At 38.7% G+C, this 15,970-nt stretch overlaps 1 protein-coding gene across 2 annotated transcripts in view; it reads left to right on the top strand.

The window, feature by feature from the left end:
- Positions 1-813: 813 nt before the first annotated feature.
- The window catches only part of LOC140324469 (tropomodulin-3-like), a 41,346-nt gene continuing 26,189 nt past the window's right edge, over positions 814-15,970 (top strand). For both annotated transcript variants that reach the window (XM_072402384.1, XM_072402383.1), the window contains exon 1: positions 814-931. The gene's annotated coding sequence lies outside the window, so the exon portion shown is untranslated. The remainder of the gene's footprint in view (positions 932-15,970) is intronic.

Below are 15,970 nucleotides of genomic sequence, written 5' to 3'. Positions count from 1 at the left end.
CTACAGGATTGAAGGTAAGTGTATTTTTGTGTTTTGCGGGATTTTGAGTCTAGTTCCTCTTTAATTAGTGAAAAAAAAATGAAAAATTAAAAGGTAAGTCCTTTATTGCAGAAAAGACAGGCAATGTATCTTCTACAATAAAATAACTTTAGCTGCCTGATCGCAATTTTGCACTCACCTGTCCTTGCTCAGGCGCCACCATCTTTTCGCATTATTTTTTCTTGAGTTGGGTCTTTAGTCACCTGATTGGCTGAGTCAGGATGACGCAGGCATGCCGGACTTCATTCAGTCCCAGCAGCTACAGGATACACATGCATTGTTTTTTTGAGAAATGAAGAAATGTAATTATGTTTTATTACAGAAGAGACATTGCCAGTTCCATTCTGCAATAAAGACCGGCCTGATTTACACAGCAAAACTTTAGTTCCGCTTTAAAGAAAACTAAATTATTAGGATGATATTATTGCAAAAAGGGACATCGCCTGTCTTTTCTGAATAAAGCCCTGCCTGATTTAGTTGCATTTGAGGCATTCTCCTCACTTTACAGCATTTTTGGTAATTCCTACACTTGTGTATACATAAGTATACCTCTGTGTATACATAAGCCTATTTTGCTCCCAGAGCCACATTCCATCATAACACTGGATGAACAACACTTGTCACACACAGAATGAGCCTAGCTTCTTTAGTCATACGACCTATCTCTGACTTCATTATTAGGAATACACATAACACACCTTGTAGGTCAATGACTACGTTACATTCCTGGTAAGTGACTCGCACACTACAACTCCCACAATCCATCGAGCCCAGGGAGTGTCTGCGCATGCGCAGTGCCGCTGCCGGAGTAGTTGAAGGCATTACAGAGTTGAGTTGCTCGGTGGGTGCTGGCGGCTTCCTGGCAGCGGAGCTGGGGACACATTGCGCTCAGGTAGGTCGCTGTGTGGTGCGGTGTGCCAGGGGTGGCAGTGCTGGGTGGGTGATGGAGGGGGAATAGTTCGTTATCTATGCGGAAAGAACTTTTCTACAAAAGTTTCCAGTCCAGGAAGTGTGCGGGCACCGGGGCAGCTGCTGGACTCCGCGCTTCGTCTGGGTGTCACAGCTCGGATGTACATGCCTGACGTGGGCCACACCTGTTGCTATGGAGATGCAAGGCACAGGCTGTGAGCCTGCTGAGAGTTGTAGTTCTCCAGCACCCATAATGCAATGCTTGTATATATAAGAGTTGTAACAAGGAGCAGACATATAACAGCAGGGAGGAGCAGAGCTTTACCCTGGGGTGTGTGTGCTTGTGATTCATTGCTGTTTATGTAGTATTGGGGACTTATTATTATACCACAATGTAATATCAGCAATATAGGTGGAGGGGATCTGGAACTTTCTGTTGCTTTGTTTTATTTACATTGATATAATAATGTGTTTAAGATCCTTTTTTTCCATGAGTATTATTTTTTTATCCTACCTTGCTGTCTAATGCTATCCTATGCTGTTTTATGTCAACATAAAAAGTTGCAGCTTACTGTGACAACATAATTAACCTTGCAGCAGATCGAGAAATGTGTTCCTAGCTGTCAAATTTTAATAAATACTTATTGTCCTATGCATTGACACATAATAATCTGCAGCAAACAACGTGTTCATAGTATGGATCATTTTCATATCAGAAGACTTACAGCGTTTCTCAACTTTGAGACCTTGAAATGAATTTTCATGGCTTGGAGAACATCTAATAAAATAAATGATTCGAGGTTAGTGGAAAGAATGAACTTTACATTTGTGGTCATTGAGGAAAATGCTCCCATAAAGTGGTGGTCCGATGCCAACTTTACAGGCAGCTAAAAAGATTGTTGGTGGCACTGGCACTGCCAAGTGCTACTGGACCAGCATCAGATGAGAGTTCCATTAGTAAGTCTTGGAGAAACGTTGGGGTTCCCTAGTAAAGAATGGATAGTTCACAGTATAATGACCTTACCACATTGATAGACGCGTGCCAGCCCAGACAGAACCGCATCACCTGGTTGGGTTGGTCCTTGTTTTTTTTTTTGTATAACTAAGCAATATTCAGTTGTAAGCTCCTTGGATGGGCAGTGTCATTAGTTCAGTATTCCCTGCAAATAGCTGCGGAATTAAACTCTCTTCATTCATTTATGCTCGTAATATAAAGGATTTGACAATTGCATGTCGGTGACATTGTCAGGATACATACTGTCCATGGGAACCTCTAAACCCAGGTTGGGTCCTTTGGTTTTGGATGAATAAAGAATGAATGTGGTACAGACTTTGGTTGTTGAGTTTGTGTAGAGTAGGGGTGCACAACAGATGGATCACAATCAACTGGTAGATCACGAAGGTAACGTGAGTAGATCGCGGAGCCCTGCCTTTCAAAATAAAGTCCACCGCACACAGGAGTTAAGTCCAAGTTTTTATTGTTGGTAGATCGTTTTGACTTGGTCATTTTAAAAGTAGCTCGCAAGCCAAAAAAGTGTGGGCACCCCTCTTGTAAATGATGATGAAAATACATAGAGACGTTACGTTATAGCTGAAATGATCTGCAAATCTCCACTCTGCTGAACCCGGCCTCAAGCCTCCCTGCTGAAACAGATATCTTGGTATATAAAAAAGAAAAGCTCTTACATGGAGAGTCAAATCTTTTAATGGTACAAATGGACACAATGACCAGTGGGAATGCCTGGGAATTTAGCAGGGCCACCCTTAACCTTTTAAAGGAAATTGAAGAATGCATATCATGCATATCCCAGAATTCAGTCATCATTTGTCGGTTTATTAAAATTGCAAGCTCAAGTCATCAGGTCTTTACCAGCTTGTTGCAATAAGACAGGCACACACATAACTGTGGCATGCACTATTTTTTTTTAATGTACTTCTGTTAGGAAGCTCATTGAAATGGATGGGCCTCCAAATGTAACACATGTGTTTTGAAGAATGCAGTGCACAGTCATTATAGGAATAGGCTCTGAATTCTAGAGATGAGTGTCTCTGGAAGTCATTGTGTGGTTGCTTAAACAAAGATTTGCTGCTTGCAGTAATTCTGGAGCTGTGCTGGTATCTCTGACACATGTGAGCGGTTCAGCCTGTTGTACAATGCACACAAATGTTGTCCTTTTAGCTGTTATGAAAAATGCCAACCATTCCTTGCAGCGTGCTCTTTTTTGTTTAAATAAAAAGGACCTCACCTCTTATTACCTCTGTGCTTTTAGCTTTCTTTCAGAAGTCCTTGCTGCTTTTTTCAAGACCTAGGTTTAATGAAGGAATGTGAGTTTGATGAGTTTTATAGGTACACTGGAAAACGCCATTTTACAAGCTAACCAGTGACAAAGAACATCCGTGGGTTTTATTGGTATTGCACGGTATTCTGTGACTTAACTTTGCTTTTTCCAACTTTAAGGTGGTGTTATTAAGTCTTACTCTGAAGGTAGTCTTGTTGCTCAACAAAAGGTCCTAATAAATTCTGTCAGTGGTCTAATGGATTTATTAAATTTATTTAAGATGCTTACCTTAACATTACTTAGCATTATACCATCAGCCATAAATATTCATTATCTGTATGATGAGCAAAGGGAATCAAAATCATAGATTACAGTTCTGACGTTCAAGATGTAGGGGTTTTGTTTTATAATACGAAGGTATGCTCTGAAGGTGCTAGCAAGGATTACCAGGCTTGATGCAGAAAAGTAGAAATGGAATTGAAAGGGCAATGCCAGTACATGGATTAAAGGATGGTTGCACAAACTGATTACCCTATGACAGTAGTAAAGGGTTGGCATTTCTCTAAATAGGTGGTTACTGTCATGGAGGACAGTGGTGGGGAGGAGAAGAGTTGTGCTGGCCCTTGATTTTTTTGAGTGGATGGTGGTGATGGATACAGATTATTCTAATGGTCCTGATTTTTAGCCCCCCCACCCAACCCCACCACTTAGGGTACCCTAAAAGTGAACAGAGATGATAGATAATGGTTGTATGTGCAGGTACGATCCTCACCTACCTTTTAGGTATCTCAGTCTTTTAGCAGGTAAATTCTGAACTTGAATGTAAAGTTAAGAGGACGTCTTGTGTTTGCCTTACAGCTGGGTGAAAAAGTCACACCTCTGTCTTATAAGAAGAAAATGATTGAGACCTAAAACATTGCCTGGTCCTTCAGGTACATAATATGTAGACCTATCACTGAGAGATTGAGATGTGTGTGCAGTTACATTGTGGGCAGGTACATTGTGCGCAGCATGGTGGCTCAGTAGTTAGCACTCTGGCCTTTGCAGCGATAGGTCCCAGGTTCGAGTTTGGGTCAGGACACTATCTGCATGGACTTTGCAGGTTCTCCCTGTGTTTGCGTGGGTTTCCTCCCACATTGCAAACAAAACCTGCAGTTAGGTTAATTGGTTTCTCTCAAAATTACCATATGACTGAGGTAGGGACGTTAGATTGTGAGCGCTATCGAAGGACAGCTAGTAATATGACTATGGACTTTGTAAAGCGCTGCCTAATTTGTTGGCGCTATATAAATACTGTGTAATAATAAAAATAAATAATTATTGTGCCACAGTTATCTGTATGCGTGTTTCAGCTGTGTGACTACTGAAACCAAGGCATTCTTTATGATAAGTTTATCAATCACCTTTCAGTGGTAGGTCCAATGTAATTAGATATACCCCAACATACTGACCGCACCACCAAAATTGTAATAAGGCTCTCAGGCAGTACTAGCATAGAAATGACACAGTCAGCATGGAGGAAGTACTTTCGTTCCATTGATCATTATATTGGCCAATGTGTCAAAATAAATCTACTGTCTAAGTAAGGTTGTTTATCTGTGTATGGGCTGAGGTATTTGGGCCATTGCTGCTAGTAATTTCATGTTAAGGGATGTAAATAGTGTGGATGATGCAAATAAGGCAGAGATTTGTAAAATCTGGCTGAGAGTGGAGGAAAAAAATGAGTAGTTTGGTCTCTAAACAAAACCTTGTTTGATCATTTTCTGTGCACACAGCCTATTTTAAAGCTTACCTGTCCCTTATAATTTACCTATAGATATATTACTCTGCTTTATATAGGGCCAACTCATATTGTAATATAATTATGCTACAGCAGTTGGTGTAATCAAGTCCAGAGTTGTATGTCTAGGTCAGAACTTCTTGGTGTTTTAAACATGCAGGGACCCTTGAAATAACATTTAAACCCTTTTAATAATTACTATATCCACGTTTTTTTTAACATGGCGGTTGGTGGGAGGAATGTCACCCTTACAGAAGATCATTGGTATTAGTTAGACCACCCTGAGAGGCAAATTGCTTATTATTCAAGGAACCCCCAGCAACCTCTGGAAACACAGAGAAACATAAGTCTAGGCCAGAGGTCAGCAAACTTTTTTGGCCACTTCATGGCCACTTCTCTCTCGAGTCCCGCCCTAATGGCTCCACCCCCCACCAGGAACGCCCCCTGAAGGCAAATCCCCCTCCTCCGTAATGCATACGGAGGAGCGGTAATGTTCCCTATTTACCCCGGCGGCGGAAGTGTTAACTCCGGCCACGGTAAATAGGGAATGGAACAACAACACGGAGGTAGTTTGTTCCTGCTCCACCGCGGGTTTCCGGCCAGGATTAGGCCGGATCGGCCAGGGGGAGTTAGTCCAGAACAAAACTACCGGTTAGACCGTATGTGGCCTAAAGGCCAGAGTTTGCTGACCTCTGGTCTAGGCAAATAAATCAGGGTTCCATCCCTGAAATACATCTCCCAATGTTTTATCTCCTATATGCTGCTAATGAAGAAAAATACCAGTTGATTCTGCCACTACTTCCTGTAAAGTCCCTGGCAGTGTTGACATTCCTTACTGATTTCATACCTTTATTGCAAAGAGGAGGTAAAAAAGCAGAACTGGGCAGGGCTGACAATACTCCTTGGGATTTTAGTGCAGTAGAATCTTGTTATTGTGTCCACTTCACCAGAATGTTGGAAGGTCGCTAGATTTCTAGCATATCAACAGCGTTATCCTGTACCTGCAGCATCTTTAAAGTAAATAACAGTAAGGACACATTCACATAGTTTCATTTATGTAATGAATATGCTTTTATTCAAAATACATTTTCTATGATAAGAAAGTTAACTTGCCACATCCATCTTAAACCCTATAAAGACAAAAACAAAATAATTGGTTTTTAGGACATCACTCTCAACAAGAAATTCCATCTGGATTTTCCAATAAAAGTTTAAAATACACACATTTGATCAAATGTATTTTAGAATTTATTGGAGAATCTAGATGGTATTTATTGTTAAGAGTGATGCCCCAAAAGTCCCAATTATTTTGTGCTTGTCTTTAATATGTTTTTATTATTTTACATAATCTATATTTATAGACTGGATGTGGTGGTGTGGTTAGACTTGGTCATTGTTTTGATGAGCTCATGGTTAGTGAAGATGATCTGACCAGTGCAACAATTTTATGGTACAATGATCATTTGTTTTAGAGCTTTACTAAAACCTCAAAATACCCGATATGTTTAATTCCCATGGGTCTTATTCTCATGTCAAAATGTTCCAGTTAGGCGCGGTTAGCAGCAAAATATGATATCACACTAAAAAAACTATTGTTCCAACAGGTAAGACAAGTGGCTGTGTCACTGAGATTACTTTAGGTTGGTATGATTGTAGGTAGATGGCCAGGTGTAACGCAACTATAACCGTTTCTGTCTATTTTTGGCTTGGGTGATGGTACATATGTAAAGATGTAGGCGGAAATCTGTTAAGTCGGTTATACATTGCTAATCCCTGTCAGTTGCGATGATTAATGGAGATTGCCTAATACATTAGCCTCCTAGGCTAAAAGTTGATATTCTTTTTGACACAAACAACTATTATCCTATACATTACTGCCACAATTTTAAAGCATGGTGCAGTGTTTGTTTGTTTTTTTTAAGCTGGGTGGGAAAAAGCTATAGATGGGTTGTCAAAACCTGGGCAGACAACACATAACATATTTGGGGTTCCCATTGTTGCCAAAAGAATCCAAGAACCTTTATAATTGTGAGATTTCTACTGCACCCATTTTAGTATGCCCCTTTTTCCATCTTCTTTGTATTATGCCCCAAATGTTTGGTGACCCATTTTTTAAGTGGCCACCTAAAAACAGCCAGGTGGTTACTGAAAAGTGCTGGGTGGTGCGCCCGGCTAAAAGGGGCCGGGGAGAACACGGGTGGAAACAGGATTCCTACATAAGTTAATGTAGTTACTCTGAAAGTCTCTGCAATGGGATTGGTTTTGGTCTTTTTTTGTGTTTCCAATGTTGGTCATACAAGGTATTGTCTGTTCCTAATGGTCTTCAGGAAAGTGCAATGATTGCAGGTGGTCACTTTCAGGGACAAGCGGCATAACAAAGAGTTTCAGTGAGTTGGAGAATACTGGCCCATATTTCCTATTACTGTAAGTCTGATAAGCTGTCATTGTGCATTACTGACTTTGAGGCGTTCCTTTTAACACCGCATTGCCTAATTTCCTCCGATTGTTGGCTAAACATAAGGCTCTTGATTGCCACTTGTGCATACCTTTGCCATCACAAAAAATACATTTTGGAACAAGTTTCACTGGACAGAAAAGCAAGTTTTCAGTGTGCTTTGTTGTGCGGAAGGCAAGGAATGACAAAGAGGAATTTCTCAGCTTTTATTTGCTTCTGATCTTAATTAACAAGTGACCTCACCCTGCTGGTTTGGAATTTTCAGTCCCTTTTGTTGTAGCCTGATAAAGGTCCTTCTCGGTTTTGTTTGTTGGAATTACTTAGAAGAATGCTGTGTCCCCCTACTCAGGAACAAACATTTGTTGGTGTGTGTTTGAGTGGTACAACAATCCGTCGTTTCATAGTGATACCTGTCTAAAATTAAGGTTGTTAACACCTTAGCTTGTTCTTATTATTGTTTTATGTATGTTTGTGAAACTAGGGAGTTTATAGAAAGTTTGCAAAATTGAGGCATAGTTCACCAATACCATTGCAGCAACTATAATTCCTATTGATCCTGCCAGACATCTTGTCACCATGCTGCCACCTCATCAGATATATTCAGATCTATTCATGTAGACTCCAAAATAACTACCCCATGCCTTGATAAAAGGGGGTGCTATTCTGTAGACCTTTTCTAGGGAGAGACCACTTCTTCACAAATAATGTATTGTGAGAAATCATTTTCACCCTAGAAGGGTTATTGACCCTGTAAATTTACCAGATAAAAAATAAAGGAAAGCATTTAAAGGAAACTAATGCAGCCAGGTAGGAAATTTAAATATGTTGCTTAATGGGTTACTATTTTATTCATATACATTTGGATATGCCTTGAAGCTGATCCTCTGGGCTCCTCTGATTCCACCTTTCACTCAAAATCATCTCTGTCATTACAAAATAAAAGAATGAAACCTAAAAACTAAATGCCCCTATTGACTCACCTAAAGATGTGGTCATGTAATGTCACAGTACGGAGTCTCACTCAGTTTACAAGAGGCATGGTCCTTCTTCAGGAGTCCTTGTCACTGGTTGTGTGATATGAGCACTTGGGCAACAGGGGACCTCTTAAAATGCAGGAGACTAGTTTCAGAAGTGTCACCAGTTCAAAGGGACTGTAGGGACCAGCCACCACAGGTAGTTCCCCACTCCCAAAAAACAACCGTGATTGGAGACTTTAGGCGGCAGACTTTTTGTGGATATATTATTCTTCACAAAAAAAAATGTGTATGGTTTAGAAGGGGAAGGGAGGTAAGATGATATTTGCCCAGAGATAATATTTATGCTGTGTTTATTTTGACTTTTCAGGAAAAAAAAATGTAAACACCTTAATTAGACGTATTTACAAAAAAGGTGACAAGCATTGTGCAAGATACATATGATCCAGAAAAAGGGGCCATTGGTGTTCATACTAATGTATTTTCTACATTTCCATTGTATTTCTGCCCAACTGGCTGATTTGCAACAATGGAGCTTCCTTTGTCACCTCTTATTGGTCAGCGATCCTCCATTTCCTTTTGGTAAATAGTCAGTTTATACAGAAAGCAAAGCTAATAGGCATAGTTGTCCAGTAAGAGAATAAGCTGGTCACATAGTAAATCTTTTAGTTTGCTTGCTTGATTTGAGTTTTACATTTGGTATGCTTTAAATAATCATTTATTAGGATTAAAGCTAAAGTTTTGTTTTCATATTTTTATTCTCCCATCCAAGATATCCGTTAGGGAAAAATTAAGGGTGCCAGCAATCCAGGACCCATGTACATGGACCCAGAACAACTGGTTTATCTTGTCTTCTGAATGTGTAGGAAAATAAACAAGATATGTTTCTTGGGTTGCGTTCGGTTTGTGATGTGCTTATACTAATGCAGTGAAGTTTGAGGTCAAGTAACAAAGTCTCCCTGGGGCTTTGTGTTTAGAGGTAGCTACTGGAAAAGAAATCAACATCCGGTCTGGTTTTCTCATTGAAATATTTTATATGCATAGGCATATTGTCCTACAATATGAAAAATACAAAAGAGATATTGGAAAGGACAGGTTACATTTGGGCTTATGCATGAATATAAATATCCAGACTCTGGTTAGTTGGCTAGCTTTACATTGTTTTCCATGTATGTCTGCTGTGGAAAAAAAAAGTCAGATGGCAACTGTCAGACTTTCAATGAATGTTCAACCCAAACTATGGACATGAAAGTGTTTGTATTCTTAGTCATCAGTTAATGCACGTTAAAGGATAAGTGTACTTTTTAAGGGAAAGATATCCACTGCCCTCCACCTGTACTTAAAGTGAAATAAAAATCTGCTACTGGCACCCACAGTTTAGCTGTAATGTACAAATATGTACAGATTTACCTGTCAAAATGTTCATCTTCAGTACAGTACATAGGTCTGTATCAAGCCTTAATGGATAAGTGCAATTTCAAAGTGAAGAGAAGAGTGTAGAAGAGTGAAGATCAGTGGCATTCCTTATCTATGACATACCACTTGTTGGTTATACTTTCTGCATCCCTGTAGACAAAGAAACGTGCACAGCTTGACAACGGGTCTACTTCTAGGATAGTGGTCATCCTATTTTTGTAGTATCTTAGCTTTCACAAAGTTGAGTTTGACGTCTTACTTTCCAAGCATCCCTATTGGTCAGTGAGACTGCCCATCATAATAAAAGGTCAGTGAAATTGACTTTTACTAAGGAAAAATTTGTATAATAATCTTGCTGCCTATATCTTGTGATCCTTTTGCCATTAGGCTTTCAATGCAGTTAACATCTGACAATTTATCTCATTTTATCATACATTTAGTTTATATCACCTAACTTTGGGGCCAGCTTACTAGTCAGGCAACTGGTCAGACTTGTTGTGATTTCAGAAATAATTTTGTACTGCATTGGAATCCTTGCTATGGTAGACGATGTCATTGCCTTTTAATTTTATACTCTGCAGATATTTGTAGCCCCAGTCCCTCCCAGTCATAAAATAATTAAAGGACATTTTTCCATAAAGCAGCTGGAAGTCTTTCTGAACTGACCAAGACCTACGCTGGAATGTGGAATAACATCAGTTTGTATACTCCTTATTGCAGTCTCATGTCCCCTATGTGATTTACGTGACTGGAAATGCAGGGAATGAATATGAGCTCACACACCACTCTGCTAAATGCTTTTAGTTCCCTGTGGCTTATCTTCTTCTTTGGGGCCTACTGTCTGAAACTGATCAGCCTATTATATTGGTGTTGTGATGTATTTGGTGGAAGCCTCCTTTATATTGTAAAAATAACAAAACCTCTACATTTGCACGGTCCTTGGATCTACATAGATCTTGCCCTGACTTTATACCTGCAATAATAATACTGGTTTATTCTCTTGGTAAATTGGATTATTGTAAATAAGATTTACAGACATCACCTAGGGAGCATTGACACATTTGTACAAAGATTTTAATTGCAATGGCAATGTATATTTCTGTGGCATTCACAGAACACAAAGATCTTTTTTGACTCTAAACACTGTAACATAAATACGTGAAACTGTATGGCTGACAGGTCCTGGCTATACCAGAGGCAACAAGATTTGTATGCGGCTGAGGTGCAGATCTTCAGACCACAGCTGCCATGGCCAAACGCAACATGGACAATTTGTGTACCGTGCCACCCATTGCTGCAACTGCATGCAAAAATTACTGATCAATGTGTGGGGTAAAGGATTTAGGAAATTTCTCCTTTATAGATGGGCCCCAAACCATGCAAACAGCATTTCTTAAATGTAATTGCTTGATGTGTTGCTCGGGATCTCTGCCTGCCAGTAACTTGCTTTGCTCTGTTTTTATTTTTGATGTGGCCTTACATGGGGGAAACATTAAAATAGCTCTAAACCATAACTAGTTGGCATGTTGTTCATTGAAAGCGCTGCATATAGTAAACGTTTACTATGTTCCTAATATTAAATAACTCCACTGTTTTTTTAACCCTATAAAGGTGCATGTAATTTCCCATGGAGAGATTTTCCAAGGTGACAATGCCAGGACATCTCTGTGCAATGTATGTCCTCATGGTTGGTCTGTATGAAAGGGTAACCACACAAAAGAAAAATTGGGACATAGCTGTCACCTTGTATCTGGAAGCTTACTGTATATATTTTAGTACAATTAGAATATAAGCTGAGGCCCCTTTTTTTTACCTTGGCATACTATGGCAGGTATTCCTTTCTTCCTTCCCCACCCCACATTCAGAGGGTGGTCACTGACTGGGAGGATTACCCCTTTATTCTAGCTAACACCCCCATGCCTTCCTTTATTATGTTGCCATGTACTTGTCTGGAGCTGCAGAACTGGTTTCTATCCGTCCAAACCCTGTGACACTAACTGTGCCAAGAAGGGACTGGGTCTATGCCTACCAGAGCAGACAAATGCCACTATGTGTATAATTCAGTGTTTCACTGCTGACCAGGGACTAAAGGGGATACAGTGACCGAGGATAAGAACTTTGGTATATAGAGTATATAAGATTTTAGTGATTGGGTTCTCATCTGCTATACATTTAACAGGTCTGAGATATCTGCCTATATTGTTTAGGATCTCTTTACCACTGGAACCCACTAATATTTTTACATATCTTTAGATTAATATTCTGGCATATGTAAATACAGGGAGAGTAGTTGTATACTAATAACAATATCCCTTTAGATATTATTCTCACATTGTAGCCTTTAGCTTGGTGTATGTTGGTGTCAGAGCTAAGCTGACACAAAGATTCCATCTATTACAATCTCAGATTCCAATGTGTATGTTCACATACATGTAATATTAGTTTAACGGGTGAAAACTTGCTAGGTGAGTTAAGCTTAACCTTAAGATACCTTTAAAAGCTTACCCAAACCTAAAATTGAGCAGGGCAAATTCTTAGAGCGATTATATTGGAAAATATTAATATATGTAAGTAAATAGCCATCTTTTGCATTAAATTTTTACAAATTCCAAGCTTGATTGTGTAGCAGTGCTTGGCTATAGCTTTGCACCTACCTGTAGAGCCAGGACCTTTTATGCCTTTTAGTTTCCTGGTAACAGATTGTGGTCAGACAATTGCTCACACCCTTTGTCCTGTGACTACAAATCCTGTCCCTCGTTATGTAGCCACATTGTTTTCATTGTAATCTGGGGATCCTGGGGAATGTATGTTGCCATTTGTTTTCCTAATTGGGGTTTTACATGGCTACATCTGATTTACGTTATGGCTAAAATCAGAGGGGAAGTGGTTGTATTGCAGTGTGCAAGCACATATTATTATTATTATTATTATTATTATTTTTAAACAGCATTTATATACCGTGTTTCCCCGAAAATAAGACACTGTCTTATATTTTTTTGGGCTTCCAAAAACACACTAGGTCTTATTTTCAGGGTAGGTCTTATATACTTTTTTTAATGAAAAAAAAACACTTACCATATTCATGTAGAACAATGTACATTTGAGAGTTTTATATGGTGACCCAATTGTAAATTAAACTCTTCATTGATTCATTGCTACCGGTATTGGTTACTGAATTCAGCATTTCTCTTCTTGCACTGTTACTGTATTAAATCAGCCAGCTTGTCCTTACAAACCTAAAATCAGCACAAAATGTGGCTGGGGCAATGATTGCTCACATTTTTATTTTTATTTTATTTTTTTTTTTTTATACCGTAATTGTGCTGGTTAAAATAAAAAAAAAAAACTTACCTTATCAGAAGACGCGAGCCGAGTTCCTGGCTTCTGACAGGCGAAGTGCATGTAATATCACTCCGCCTGTGACAGGAGCTGGAACTACAAGGCAAGCATCGGCTTGTGCGGCTCCGGAGTGTGTACGCCCGCTGTCTCCCGCTCGGTGAGTATTTTTTTTTTTCTACTAGGTCTTATTTTCGGGGTAGGTCTTATATTAGGGCAGGTTGGGGGAAAAGTGCTAGGTCTTATTTTCGGGGAAACACGGTAGAACCAACATATTATGCAGCACTGTACATTAAACAAGCTCATGAAACATATTCTGTCCATAAATTTGCTTCTGTACAATGATGTCATTCACTTATCCTGATCACTATAAAAGTTTTATTTGTTCAGCTCTGTGTTTGGGTGAGTTTAAACTTGTAAGAATAAGTCTTATTTTTGAATGTCTTAAACATTCGGCACCTGTTTTACCGTCTTTGTGTCTGGTGTGGGCTTTGATTCACTGTGTCCCAGAATAATAGGCTCTGACATGCTTGAACACCTTGGCAAGTGCAGACTGGTTTCTTTCCCAGGAACAGTTTAGCAACCACCTCGGATATTTCACGGTGCTATTGACCAGGTCTATGATTCTTTATTAACCTGGCTATGCTCTATTCAGAAAAGTATTTTCCTTGTTACATCTCATTTTCACAGTCGCATTTCAGAAACATAAAAATGGGGGTGGATTATTTATTGTTTATAGTTTTGTCTAAATGAATGTTTTTCATGGGAATTCTGAGAAAACCAAAAACCAAAACTGCAATTAGACAAGATGCAGCAAGTTCAGAGTCATAGACAGCACAGATTTCATTTCTGTGTATTTGCTGGGCACATGGTTATCATGTGTGCATCAAATGTAGTGACCATGAAAAGGCTTCTGTAAATATAAGATGTTAAACTTTCTATGAAGAAGGTAAAAAGAGCTCCTGACTGCTCAGCACAATATAATAGCACGCTTGTTTGTACAGCGAAACCTTGGCTCTAATACACTCTGTTATTAGTTACAGGAAGGAGTTTCCAAGCCTGATACTGTGCTGATGACTGTTTAATGTTTCCAGTGTTACAGTGGACCGGAAAAACTCCTCTCCCCCTCATGTTTCGGAAGCTAAAGGTTTACATTTATCACAAGCACTGTTCACGTTATTTATCAAGTTTCTGACCCTTTACTGATGGTCTTCAGGGAAATTTACTAATTCTCTAAAAATGTAAAAAATTATTTAAAGATTTTATTTTGGTAAAAGAAATAATAAGACTTGCGAAGTAACCTTCTAGGCATATAGTTTGTAGGCATTGGCCATGTATAATGCCAATTGGCGATAGATATATACATATTTATCATGGTGTTCCTTGCTTTAAAACCAATTGAATACCAAATCACTAAAGCAGATAGAGAAGTCCCAAAGCTTACAACAACCAAACACTGAAATCGCATTGGATTTTATAGGTCGCTTTGCTCCATCTATCAAATCCATCAAGCAGAAAGAATTTCATAGGGCTTTTGCTACATTTCACTGCCCGTTATAAATGACCCCCTAAGATTCTATTTTTTTTTTTTTTTCTGATTAATGAACAGTGACGTTGGAAGGTTATATAATTTGATCTAGGAAAATAAAATGGGACTATGGGAAAAAAAAATCTGAGGGTCATGAATCAACCACATATTGCATTCTCCACTAGTTATTGCAGGTTTGCTGTGCAGACTTATTGATGAATATACATTACATGCTAATTTATTTATTCAGCGAGAGGAAAGTGTTCCTCTTTTTTACTATTTAATATACACTGGAAGAGTTACATCTGTAATGTAATGTTTATTTGTTTTTAATGCTCACTGTTTGTGTGTGTGTTTTTTTTTTTTTTTTTTTTTTTTTTGAGTTTAAGGCTATGTACACACGTCAGATGATGTACAGCGCTCCTTCTTGGCGGATCCATTTTTTACAAAAAGTGAATGAATAATGAATGAAGGCAGTGTTTAACATGCTACCACTTATTAGCTCTGTACAAATAGATCACTTTTATTGTTTCATTACAAAAAGTATTTCTAAATTCTCATAAATAGAATGCGTCCATTTCCTAATTCTCAAATAAACTTAAGTATTGGCCAGTTTATATTTATTTTTTGTAAATTGTAGGTGTTTTCTCTAAGAGTATCTGGCCACTTGCATACTGTGTGTATTCCTCAATTGAACTTTAACAGTGTGGCCAGCTTAAGACAAAGGCCAGGAGTTTAATGCCGATTTGTTTTCCATGTGTTGGTCTGCTTGAAGAATTATTTGAGACTGGTGGCTCATCAGTTTAAAATAAAGCAAGGTAATGGGTCGATAGTGTAGTGTCAGCACCTTCAGATGCTGCAGTCTTTTAACTTGGTGTAAAGCTTTATGATAAAGTTACAAAAAAAGTTTAAACAAACCGAAGCAAAAGTTGGGCAGAGGTTTCAACATGTCTTCAAGGTAAAAAATAACCCTGCTACTTATACTAGAATGGCAAAACTGCTGAGTGGGGAAACAAAAATACTTGTTGAAATTATGACAGATAACCTGACCTACCACAACATTTATTTAATATTATATGGACCGCTTTATCAATTATGCTGTAGAACACACTTAAAAATAATATTAAGAAAATCAGAAACAGTGAAAGTTACAAAGAGTCTACAAAGATCTATATAGAATAACCAAATATACTTCAAATGTATTCCTAACCTAAACTAGCTACTAACAAGCAAAAACAAAAAAAAAAAAACAAA

Source organism: Pyxicephalus adspersus, chromosome 2 (assembly GCF_032062135.1).
Source record: "Pyxicephalus adspersus chromosome 2, UCB_Pads_2.0, whole genome shotgun sequence".
NCBI lineage: Eukaryota > Metazoa > Chordata > Amphibia > Anura > Pyxicephalidae > Pyxicephalus > Pyxicephalus adspersus.
The sequence above is the reverse complement of the archived record's forward strand: the minus strand, read 5'-3'. Positions and strand labels throughout refer to the sequence as shown.